Source organism: Pteropus medius, unplaced genomic scaffold (assembly GCF_902729225.1).
Source record: "Pteropus medius unplaced genomic scaffold, Ma_sr-lr_union100, whole genome shotgun sequence".
Lineage (NCBI taxonomy): Eukaryota > Metazoa > Chordata > Mammalia > Chiroptera > Pteropodidae > Pteropus > Pteropus medius.
The window spans coordinates 21,095,293-21,107,718 of NW_024352787.1; the positions used below are offsets into that span (position 1 = coordinate 21,095,293).

Consider the following 12,426-nt stretch of genomic DNA (forward strand, 5'->3'; position numbering starts at 1 on the left):
GTATTGGGACAGCAGCTCAAAATGCACCAGAGACATATGAGGAGGAGCAGAATTGCCTAGTTTCAGGGCAAGGGCTGAAGGGGTCAGGGCAGTTCTCTCAGGGAACAGAAGTGCTGGCAAACACCACTGTTACCTTATTGAACCCTCCCTACACACAGTTGGCAGGTACAAGTGGGCACCAATCTGAGTTCTCCATTAACTTGGATAGCACCATCCATCTCACCCTGGTGATAGACTGAGATCTCATCCAACTTACAAACACAGACAGAAGCTCTTTCAGCACCTTTTCCATACAAGCAGCCTTCCTCACCTCATACTTCAGATTTTCCTAAAATCTCTCAAAGTTACATAAACCACAAAGAAGCCATGCCTGGGTTCAGCATGCCCTGCACCTCTTGCTAAGTGGCCCCAAGGCTGGATTAATGGCAGCAACCTCAGTTTGTTGCCTAGCCTCTTCCAAGCATAGGCAGCAACCAACAACAGATCACTTGGTAACTCCTATCAGATGGCCCTGGGCCAAGCACAAGCTGAGGCTGACCTTGGCCTGCACCAGAGACCTTCCCAAAAGGCCCTAGAATCAACAAACCAGGTGATCAGCTTCAGACTTATCCAGAGCACCACTCAACCGGCTCCAATAACAATACACCTGAAGGGCGATCTTGACTGGCACCAGAACCCCACTAAGCAAATCCTACTCCATGGAGTTAGTCCCTGCACAAAAGCTCATCTGCTGTAGTCATGGCCATTTTTCACAGCCGGTCAGCCTGAGGGTCAATCCTATCCACTGACACGCTAACAGCAATCAAGGTTCAACTATAACAGGAGGGCACACACAAGCAACTAGAGCACCCAGATCAAGTAACCAAGGAGACTGTGCGAATGCGCCCCACAGGACAACTACTACAGGCCACCTTGCCAACACTGGGACATATATCAGATCGACCTAATACATAGAAACAAACTCACAGAGTCAGTCAAAATAAGGAGACAAACATCCCAACAAAAGAACCAGATAAAACTCCAGAAAAAGATCTAATAGAATCAAGCAATCTTCCAGGTGCAGAGTTCAAAACATTGTCTATAAGGATGCTCAAGGAACTTAAAGGAAGAATAGATGCACTCAGTGAGAATTTCAATAAAGAGATAGAAAACATACAAATGGTATAAACATAAAAAGAACTAGTAAGAAATGAAGACTACAGTAACTAAATGAAGAATACATTAGAGGGAATTAACAGCAGATTATATGAAGCAATGACAAAAATCAGTGATCTGGAAGACAAAGTAATGGGAAACACCCAATACCACTTCAAAAAGAAAAAAGAATCCTAAAAAAATGAGGATAGTTTAAGGGACCTCTGAGACAACATCAAGTGTAACAACATTCACATCACGGGGTACCAAAAGGGGAAGAGAGAAAGCAAGGGATTAAAATACTTGAAAAAATGACAAAAAATTTTCCTACTTTGGCAAAGAAAATAGAAATACAAGTCCAGGAAGAGCAGAGAGTCCCAAACAAGATGAACCGAAAGAGGTCCACACCAAGACACATCATAATTTAAATGCCAAAGGTTAAAGACAAAGAGAGAATCGTAACGGCAGCAAGAGAAAAGCAGTTAGTTTTGTACAAGGGAGCTCCCATAAGACAGTCAGCTGATTTCTCAACAGCAATTTTGCAGGCCAGGAGGGACTGACACAAAATATTCCAAGTAATGAAAAGCGAGGACCTACAACCAAGATAACTCTAACAAGTAGACCATCACTTAGAATTGAAGGAGCGATAAAGAGGTTCCTAGACAAGAAAAAAAAAAAAGGAGTTCCTCATCACTCATTCAGCATTACAAGACACATAAAAGGGACTTCTTTAAAACAAAGAGAAAAAATAAAAAATATGAAGAAGAAAATCTAGAAAGGAAAAAATTCTCACTGACAAAGGCAAACAGTAAAAGCAGTGATTCAACCAATAATAAAAGTATTACAAAGATTAAAAGACAGAAATAGAAAGATCATATGTAATTACAATAATAAATTAAGGGATATACACATATATAGCTGCACAAAAGAAGTAAAAAATGATGGCAGAAACATAAATATGGAGGGGGTGAGTATAAACTGTAGTAATTTTAAAATGTTTAAACATAAGTGACCGTCAACTTGAAATAGGCTTTTGTTATAAACATTGCATGGTAAATAGGAAGCACATGGTAACTACAAACCAAAAATCTATAAGACATATACAATAAACAAAGAGAAAGGAATCCAAACACAACACTATAGAAAGTCATCAACATACAAGAGAAGAAAGAAAGATAATAAGAACAGAGAAGAACTATAAAAACAATCATAAAACAATAAAATGGCAATAATTACATACCTATCAATAATTACTTTATATGTCAATGGACATAGGGTGGCTAAATGAATAAACAAGACCCACACATATGCTAACAAGAAACTTACTTCAGATCAAAAGACACACGGTCTAAAGTAAAGGGATGGAATATGAAATAGCAATTCATATCAGAAAAAATACACTATACAACAAGGGATGTGACAAGAGATGAAAAAGGACATTTAATAATGACAAAGGGATCAATCCAACAAGAGACCATAATTCTTGTAAACATCTATGCACTCAACATAGCAGCACCTAAATATGTAAAGCAAATATTGATAGACATAAAAGGAGAGATCAACAGTAATACAGTCAGAATAGGGGACTTTAACAACTCATTGACATCAATGGATAAATCATCCTGACAGTAAATCAACAAGTAAACAGTGGACTTAAATGACACATTAGACCAGATGGACTTAATTGATAGTTTTAGGACATTTCACCCCAAACCAGTAGAATATACATTTTTTAAAATGCATGGGTAACATTTTCCAGGATAGACGACATGTTAAGCCACAAAACGAGTCTCAGTAAATTTAAGACTGAAATAATTTCAAGCATATTCTGTGATCAAAAACGTATGAAACTAGAAATCAATTACAAGAATACTGAAAAGCACACGAGCACATGGAGGTTAAATAATATACTACTAAACAACAAATAAGTTAACAATGAGATCAAGAAAAGAAATCAAAAGGTACCTTGAGACAAATGAAAATGAAAACGCAATAACCCAAAAATCTATGGGATGCAGCCAAAGCAGTTCTAGGAGAAAAATTAATGGCAACACAGGCCTATCTTAAGAAAAAATAAAAATCTCAAACAACCTAACCTTACACCTAAAGGAAATAGAAAAACAACAGCAAACAAAGCACAAAGTGAGTAGAAGGAAGAAAATATAAAGATTAGAGCAGAAATAAAGAGTCTAAAAAAAATGACAGAAAACAGAAGCTGGTCTTTTAAAAAAGATAAACAAGAATAGGGAGGAGAAAAAAATGGTGTAGATGATAGAGGCTCTGTTCATCCCTCTGGCGACCAAAGTTGTGACGGAAACAAGGAGCAGCAGCAAGAAAAATCGCCTAGGATCTAGATGAACAAGCCATACAACTAGGGAGAAATCCAAGAAAGCACCCTGCAACAACAGAAGGTATGATGGGGCAAGGACACGGGGCTGCCCAGTCTTGAGCGGCTGAGACGGAGGCTGCTGCTGCGGCAGTGGCAGAAGCCTCTAAAGGGGCCGTGTCCACGAGCAGATTTTCGCGGTGATGAACCTGCTCGCTGGGAGCACCAGTGCCCATTAGACTGCGCGCAGGGGGCACCAGGGACTTTCAGGAGGACAATGTCGGAGTGAGGACCAAGGCGAGACTCACTCCGTACAGAATAGCCAGCAGTATCCATTGTTCCCTGTTGAGCCCTCACCCCAGGTGGACACAGCGCCACCATAGCTGACACATCATCAAACTGGATAACAGAGGTTGCTCCGCCCAAAGGATTCCCTGAAACCCCGCCTCCCCCAACTTGGGCCCCACCCAAGCCACATCCAGGTGTATCCTCAGCGAGTCAGGTGCTCCTTGCTGAAACTCATACTGGTGGAGGCAGCTGGCCACGGTTTCTGGTGTGGCCTTCTGAGGCAACTATAAGCACAGCATATGTGGATTGCTTGCTGAATCTTAACAGGTGGCCTCGAAGGGCCCAGGCTTGGGCTAAATTTGGCCTGCAGCTGAACCTCTCTCAGGACTTTGCCACTGGACACTTACTTCACAAATCCACACTAATAAGACAAGGAGACTTAGGAACTTTGCTTAGTACATAGAAACAGACACAGAAAGGCAGCCAAAATGAGAAGATAAAGAAGCAGAAACCATAGAACAGAACAGAGATCCAGCAAGTCAAGTAATCTAACAGATGCAGAGTTCAAAACACTGGTTATAAAGATGTTCGATGAACTTTTGAGAAGTGTAGAGAACTCCAACAAAGAGATAAAAATGGAAATGGAAATTATAAAAGGGAACCAGTCTGAAATGGAGAACACATTATCTGAGAAGAGAAGTATATTAAATGGAATAAACAAAAGAATAAACAAAGTGACGAAAGAGAAGGATCAAATGCCTTATCTAGTGGACAGGAAAGCCAATCAGGACACTCAATCAGAATGGCAAGAAAAATGATGCCAAGACTATAAAAATAATTTAAGGAGCCTATGGGACACTATTAAGGCTCCAAATATTGGTCTGATTGGTGTAACAGAAGATAATCAAAATGTTGAACAGCTGTTTGAAGAAATAATGATGGAAAATTTCCCTAACTTTGAAGGAAATGGACATAAAACCCCAGGAAGCTCAGAGAATCTCCAAAATCAGGGATCTAAAGAGGCTCACACCTAGACACATCATAATTAAAATGCCAAACACAAAGAAAGACTATTAGAAGCCGCAAGAGAAAAAGAAGTAATTCCTTATAAGGGAACAAAACTGGCAGCTGGTTTCTCAAAAGAAACTATGCAGGACAGAAGGGTTTGGCCAAAAATATTTGACAGGATGAAGACCCAGGATCTACAACCAAGAATAATTTATCCAGCAAAGCTTTCATTTAGAGTTGAAGGACAGATAAAGAGCTTCCCAGACAAAAATAAGCTAAAGGAATTTATCAACACCAAGCCAGTATTACATGAAATGTTTGAGGGACTTCTTTAAGAAAAAACACAGGCATTAAAAAACAGGAATAAAGAATGGTAACAACTACATTTCTATCAATAAGTACCTCAAATTGAAAAGAATTAAGTGCTCCAACCAAAAGATACAGTGGCTGAAAGAATAAGAAAACAAGATCCTTACGTATGAAAAGGAAGGGGATAGAAAAAGACATTGCTTTGATAGACCTAGAAGGTGTTTAAGTCAGACAGAGAAAGATAAACACTATATGATTTCACTTATATGTGGAATCTAAGGAATAAAAAGAACAAGCTAATCAAAAACAGACTCACAAATATAGTGGACAATCTGGTGACGGACAGAGAGAGGGTAGAGGGGTTTGGGGGTGCTGAGAGAATGGGGCAAAGGATTAAAGAAGTACAAATTAGTAGCTGATGGATGGTCACGGGGATAGGGAGCACAGCATAGGGAATGCAATTACCATTAATACACTGGCTAGGTGGAAGGTCAGGGGAGGGATGGAGCAATTGGGGAGTGTCATTTTACTAACTATATAGATATCTAACCAATATACTGTATACTTGAAACTAATTAAAATAAAAAATAAAATAAATAAAAAATAAAAATAAATTTTAAAAAGATAAAATTAATAAAACTTCACTCAGACTCATCAAGAAAAAGAGATGAGCCAAATAAATAAAATCAGAAATGAGAGAGAAATGACAAATGGCACCACAGAAATACTGTGAACAATCAAATGCCAACAAATCGGACATCCAGGAAGAAATGATTACATTCCTAGAAATATATAATCTTCCAAGGCTGAATCAGGAAGAAACTGAACATTTGAAGAGACCTGTAACTACTAACGAAATTAAATCTGTAATCAAAGCACTCCCTGCAAACAAAAGCCCTGGACCAGATGGCTTCACAGATAAATTTTACCAAACAGTAAAAAAAGAATTAACACCTATCTTTCTCAAACTATTCTAAAAAATTGAAGAGGAGAGAAGCCTCTGAAAATCATTTTACAAGGCTAGCATTACCCTGATACCAAAACCAGAAAAAGACATTACAAAAAAAAGAAAATTATAGGCCAATAGAACACAGATGCAAAAATCCTCAACAAAATAATAGCAAACTGAAGTCAGCAATACATTAAAAAGATCATATACCATGATCAAGTGGAATTTATTCCTGAGATGCAAGTTTGGTTCAATATCTGCAAGTCAATTAATGCGATATACCATATAAAAAAATGAAGGGTAAAAATCGTATGATCACATCAATAAAGGCAGAAAAAGTATTGGATAAAATCCAGCAAAATTTATGATAAAAATTCCTAGCAAGTTGGGAATAGAGGAAACGTATTCAAAATAATAAAGGTCATATATGTCAAACCCACAGAACATCATACACAATGGGGAAAAGGTAAAAGCATTTTCTTTAAGATCAGGAACAAGACAAAGAAGTGTCTACTTTCATCACTTTTATTCAACATAGTACTGGAAGTCCTAGCCACAGCAATCAGACTAGAAAAAGAAATAAAAGGCATCCAAATTGGAGAGGAAAAAGGAAAACCCTCATTATTTGCAGATGACAAGAAAGTATATATAAATAACCCTTAAATTCCACACAAAAAAAATCTATTAGAACTGATAAATGAATTCAGTAAAGTATCAGGACACAAAATTAATATTGAGAAATCAGTTGCATCCTTATATACCAATAACGAACTATGAGAAAAAGAAATCAAAATAATCCCATTTATAATTATATTAAAAAAAAAAAGACCAAAATACCTAGGAATAAATTTAACCATGGAGGTAAAAGATTTGTACTTGGAAAATTACAAGATGTTGAAGAAAGAAAATTAAGATATAAATAAATGGAAGCACACGCCATGCTTCATGGATAGGAAGAATTAACATCATTAAAATGTCCTAAGCAATCTATAGATTTAATACAATCCCTATCAAAATACCAGTGGCATTTTTCACAGAACTTGAAAAAATAATCTAAAAATTTATATGGAACTACAAAAGATCCCAAATAGCCACAGCAATCTTGAGAGTGAAGAACAAGTTTGGAGGTATCACACCACCTGATATCGAACTATACTACAAGGCTATAGTCATCAAAATAGCATGGCATTAAAACAGACACCTAGATCAATGGTACAGAATAGAGAACTCAGAAATAAATTCATGCCTATATGCTCAATTAATCTATGACAAATGAAGCAAGAATATATAATGGAGTAAAGACAGTCTATTCAGTAAATGGTGTTTGGAAAACTAGGCAGATACATGCAAAAAAAGAAAAAAGAAACTAGACCACTTTCTTACGTTACATAGAAGAATAAACTCAAAATGGATTAAAGACTGAAATGTATGACCTGAAACCATAAAACTCCTAGAAGAAAACATAGGCAGTAAACTCTTTAACATTGCTCTTAGTAATATTTTTTTCTGATATAGTTCCTCATGCAAGGGAAACGAAAGAAAAAAATAAACAAATGGGACCATATCAAGCTAAAAAGTTTTTACACTACAAAGGAAACCATTAACAAAACACAAAGATAACCTACCCAGTGGGAGAAGATATTTGCCAATGATACATCTGATAAAGAATACAACTTAATACTAAAAACAAACAATCCAATAAAAAAATATGGGCAGAGGACCTGAATGGACATTGCTCCAAAGAGGACATAAAGATGACTAATAGACATATGAAAAGATGCTCAATGTCATTAATCATTAGGGAAATTAAAACCACAATAAGATCTCACACTTGTCAGAATGGCTATCATCAATAATCAGTACACAAGTGTTGGAGAGGCTGTGGAGAAGTGGTAACCCTCCTGCACTGCTGGTGGGAACGTAAATTGGAACAGCCACTATGAAAAACAGTATGGAGGTTCCTCAAAAAATTAAAAATAGCAATTCCACTTCTAGGTATTTAACCAAAGAAGTCTAAAACACTAATTTGAAAACACATATGTATCCCTATGTTCACTGCAGCATTGTTTACAATAGCCAAAATATGGAAGCAACTTAAGTGTCCATAGATAGACAAATGGATAAAAAAAATGTAGTACATATATACAATGGAATATTACACAGCCTTAAAAAAAAGAAGGAAATCTTGCAATTTGCAACAACATGGATGGACCTAGAGGATATTATGCAAAGTGAAATAAGCGAAACACAGAAAGACAAATACCATATTATTTCACTTACATATGGAATATAAAAAACAAAATAAACAGACAAAATAGAAACAAACCCATACATACAGAGAACAAACTGATCATTGCCAGATGGGAGGGGAGTTTGGCAGGATGAGTAAAAAAGGAGAAGGGATTAAGATGTACAAATTGTCAGTTATAAAAACAGTCATGGAGATGTAAAGTATAGCATAAGGAATATAGACAATAATACTGTAATAACTATGCATGGTATCAGTTGGGTACTAGACTTATCAGGGCAATCACTTTGTAAATTATATAATTGTCTATTCAGTATGCTGTATACCTGAAACTAATATAATATTATATGTTAAATATAGAGTTTTTTTAATTAAAAAAAAAAAAAAGCAGGGAAATCCTTATAGGGAAGGGCAGTGTCATGGCCCGAGAAGGGAGGCATATACATATTAAACACCAAGAGATTTACTGAAACACAATGTAACGCATGTTTCATTTTCTAGTGGGAATAAAATTGACCCCACAAAACTAAAAAATAAAAATTGATAACTAATATAATTACCTTGAGGTAGCCAAAATTTAAACAAAACCCAAAATCATGAATAATAAAAGGAAAAACTGATAGCTAGGACTTCATCAACATTAAATACTTCTGCCTTTCAAAAGATACCATTATGGAAAAAAAAGAAAAAGAAAAGGCAAGCCACAGAACAGGAGAAAATATTCACAATACATATATTTAATAATGGACTTGTATCCTGAATAAAGAATTCTTACAACTCAATAGTAAGACAAACAATCCATTAAAATATGAGTAAAAGATTTGAACAGATATTTCTATAAAGATACACAAACTAAAAAAAACTGACAATACTAAATATTGGTGAGAACTTGGAACTTTTATATATTGTTGGTGGGGATGTAAAATGGTACAACCACTTTGGAAAACAGTTTGGCAGTTTCTTACAAAGTTAAACATATAATAAACCATAAGACTCAGCAACCTCACTCCTGGATTTATTCAAGAGAAATGAAATATATTCATAGCATCTTTATTCATGACAGCCCAAAACTAGAATGTCCATCAACAGATAAACAGATAAACAAAATGTGGTATATCCCCACATTGGAACACTACTCAGCAATAAAAAAGAATTAATTACTGATCTACGCTTTACCATGGATAAATATAAAAAACATTATACCGACTAAAAGAAGCCAAACACAAAAGAGTACATACAATACGATTTCGTTTCTATGAACCATAGAAAATGCAAACAAATACAATAATGACAAAAATCAGCTTAGTAGGGCTAGGAGTGGGGGGACATGACTGCAAAGAGCCCCTAGGAAACTTTTAGGTGTAATGGAAATGTTCTACTGCGGTGCTGATTGTGTAAAAAATTGCCAAAATTCATCAAAATGTACACTTAAAATGGGTACATGTTATTGTATTAAATTATACATCAATAAAACGTTAGTTTAAAAAATTTATTGGGCACATATCAAATTATTCGAAAACTTAAAACGTCCCGACTACTTTGTTTCAGCAAGATGAAAGTGACAGTATTATTATATTGAAAATCTACCAGCAGTTATAATATAGAAATCTTGGATTTTATTATTTTCCTTCCTGATCCTCATTCCAATATTGGTCAAATATTTATGCAAGCCACATATAAAGAAAAGAGTAAATAAGTTTAATAAATGAATTATTTAATTCCCAACTTGAAGCTGTATCTCTACAACAATGTATGTGGTAAGTACTTATTCAAAATTCTAATTCTAATGGAAAAGAAGATGACAGTCACACACTGCAACTCTAAATTTGGGAGAGTTTCCTAATCTTGTATTGGTGCTTCCCCTATGCAGGATTGCATCATTCATTCATGCTGTTTGGTAACAAGCAGCAGTGAAATAAAACAAGTAAAAATTACACAAAAGTAAATTGATGAGAAGAAAGCTTTGAAATCTCATGAAATAGTTTACTTATCCTGATTAAGAAAAATAAATGTAGAATCACGGAGGCCCTGGATGTGGAAAAGGCAGACCGGTAAATCAGAAAGTTGGGCACACAGAGAGGTAAACACATGCCGGGACTTACCCTGGTGGTTGCTGCTCCTTCCTGGGCCGCTGCCACCCACTCCAGGGCTCCCGCGGCTGTAACTGCAGGGGGCCGACGGCTGTCTCCAACGCTCAGTCACGGAGTTCCAAGGGTGGTGACCTGTGCAGAGTCGCAGAGCCTTCCTTTACCAAACAATCATATGAGATCTGCTGATAGCTGCAGCGGCTTCTGGTCTGCTTTGCAAGTGCTTTATCTAAACTAAAGATTGCAGATTCAGGCTGGGAAGAAGAACTTGGCCCCGCCCCCGGGGAGGGGCTTCCTGAGCCCGCCCACTTCTCCCTCCCCGGGCTCTGCGTTGGAGGACCCAGACATGCCCTCCACTGTGGAGGCTTTCCTGCAAAGCTGGGAGGCGCACCACTTAAACTTTACAGAGGAAGAACAAAGAGCTACCGACCTTCAGAAGCGCTCCCTACGCCACCACCACTTGGGATAAGGGTACATGGGAGAAACGAGAGAGTTCTGCACTAATTTTGCAATTAAGGAAAACCCCTTAAGGGGCTTCTTTTGACATTACGCGTTTGTAGGAATGTAGATCTTCAGAGAACTTCAAAAACGACTTATTCACGACTAAAATGCAGAAAACCGTGACAAAATGAGTCTTTGCACCTTTTAGCTTTTTGGTCATTTTTTTTTCTAGGTGTCACTTGTCCAGCTACTTTTATGTTGACTGCAATAAATGATTGTCCCCAAACATTTACCTTTAGGCGCAGCTGGCTGGAGCTGGGCAATGAGACCCTACCCTAAAGGCAACCTGAAACCGTAGATGCTGATAGCTCTGCAGGCTTCCTCCAAGCTGATCACTCAGGCAGAGGGAATGCAATTGAGCAGGACACTTGGTGACAGATTCTCTGCCCTTTGTTACAGAACACCTCAAAAAACACAATTCTATCCAGAAAGAAGAGTCTTGCTGCTCTTTGGTCAGATGTGCCTTTGAAGTTCAATCTTATCTGATTTCATTAGTAAGAAAATGGTTGCAAGTTTGGAGCAAATCTTTTCATTTTTCTCAGATCTGCCAGAGATGGTTCTGATGAAGGATGGAGAGGAGGGATTTTAAACTTTTGAAATATGACATAAAAGATTACACAATTCCAGATGACTACTAGACTAATAGAGGGGTTATTTGTAAATTGTATAAATGTACTATACTATATACCTGAAACTAATATAAAATAATATTAAATGTCCATTCTAATTTAAAAGTTAAAATTTTTAAAAGATTATATAATTAAGGGGGTGGGCAAACTAACAAGGTCTAAAATAACAGTCTAGTCAAGAACCTGTTTGTATTTTGTAGTAATTTAGAAACAAGTCTAATAAAGGAAACAAGGTGTTAAACATCAAATATTTGTACACAAGTATAAAAAGTAATTGAGAATTTATTTAAACAGTAAAAGAAACCCAAGTAAATGCAAAAGAAGAGTTCATTTCTGCTATTATTTATATTTCAAAGATATTTAGTATCAAATAGATTTCAAATAAAATATTTATACTGAATAAAATCTGTCAGCTACTCATGGTCCCTGTACCTACCTCACATTCATACCTGTATTAACACTTATGGTCATGAGGTGGTAGTGTTGTAGTCACTGTTTAGCTGGAGCACACACTACTTAAAAAAAAAAAAAAAAAGTCCAGAGGAAGCTAATGGGTATCACAGATATATGTAATGATCAGTAAGTAACCTTGCCAGACAAGGCATAAAATATAAACAGATTAAATATGCTTCATTGTTGTTCTTCTGAAATAATGTTAAATAGCAAACATGAACCAAATACAAAACAGTATTATGAAGTCATAATAAAAACATTGGCAAATTATTTGGCAAAGCTTTAATCATAATTGGTTAGTAAAAAGTAATATAGGTAATACTGATGTTCCTAAAAGGTTTTCAATAGATCACATTTTTATAAGCTAACAAGTTTTCTAATGATTAACTGTGTTAGAATCAAGTACTGTTTTTTTCTTTAAAAAGTAATTTAGTGCTAATAAAATAGCCTTATAAAACATAGTAATTGGAACAATTATATCAGAAAACAATATG

General features: G+C 36.3%; 1 protein-coding gene across 1 annotated transcript in view; it reads right to left on the bottom strand.

The window, feature by feature from the left end:
• Window positions 1–10,617, bottom strand: part of PSPH (phosphoserine phosphatase) — a 34,701-nt gene extending 24,084 nt beyond the window's left edge. The window contains exon 1 of the mRNA XM_039849136.1: window positions 10,365–10,617. The gene's annotated coding sequence lies outside the window, so the exon portion shown is untranslated. The remainder of the gene's footprint in view (window positions 1–10,364) is intronic.
• Between the last annotated feature and the right edge of the window lie 1,809 nt (window positions 10,618–12,426).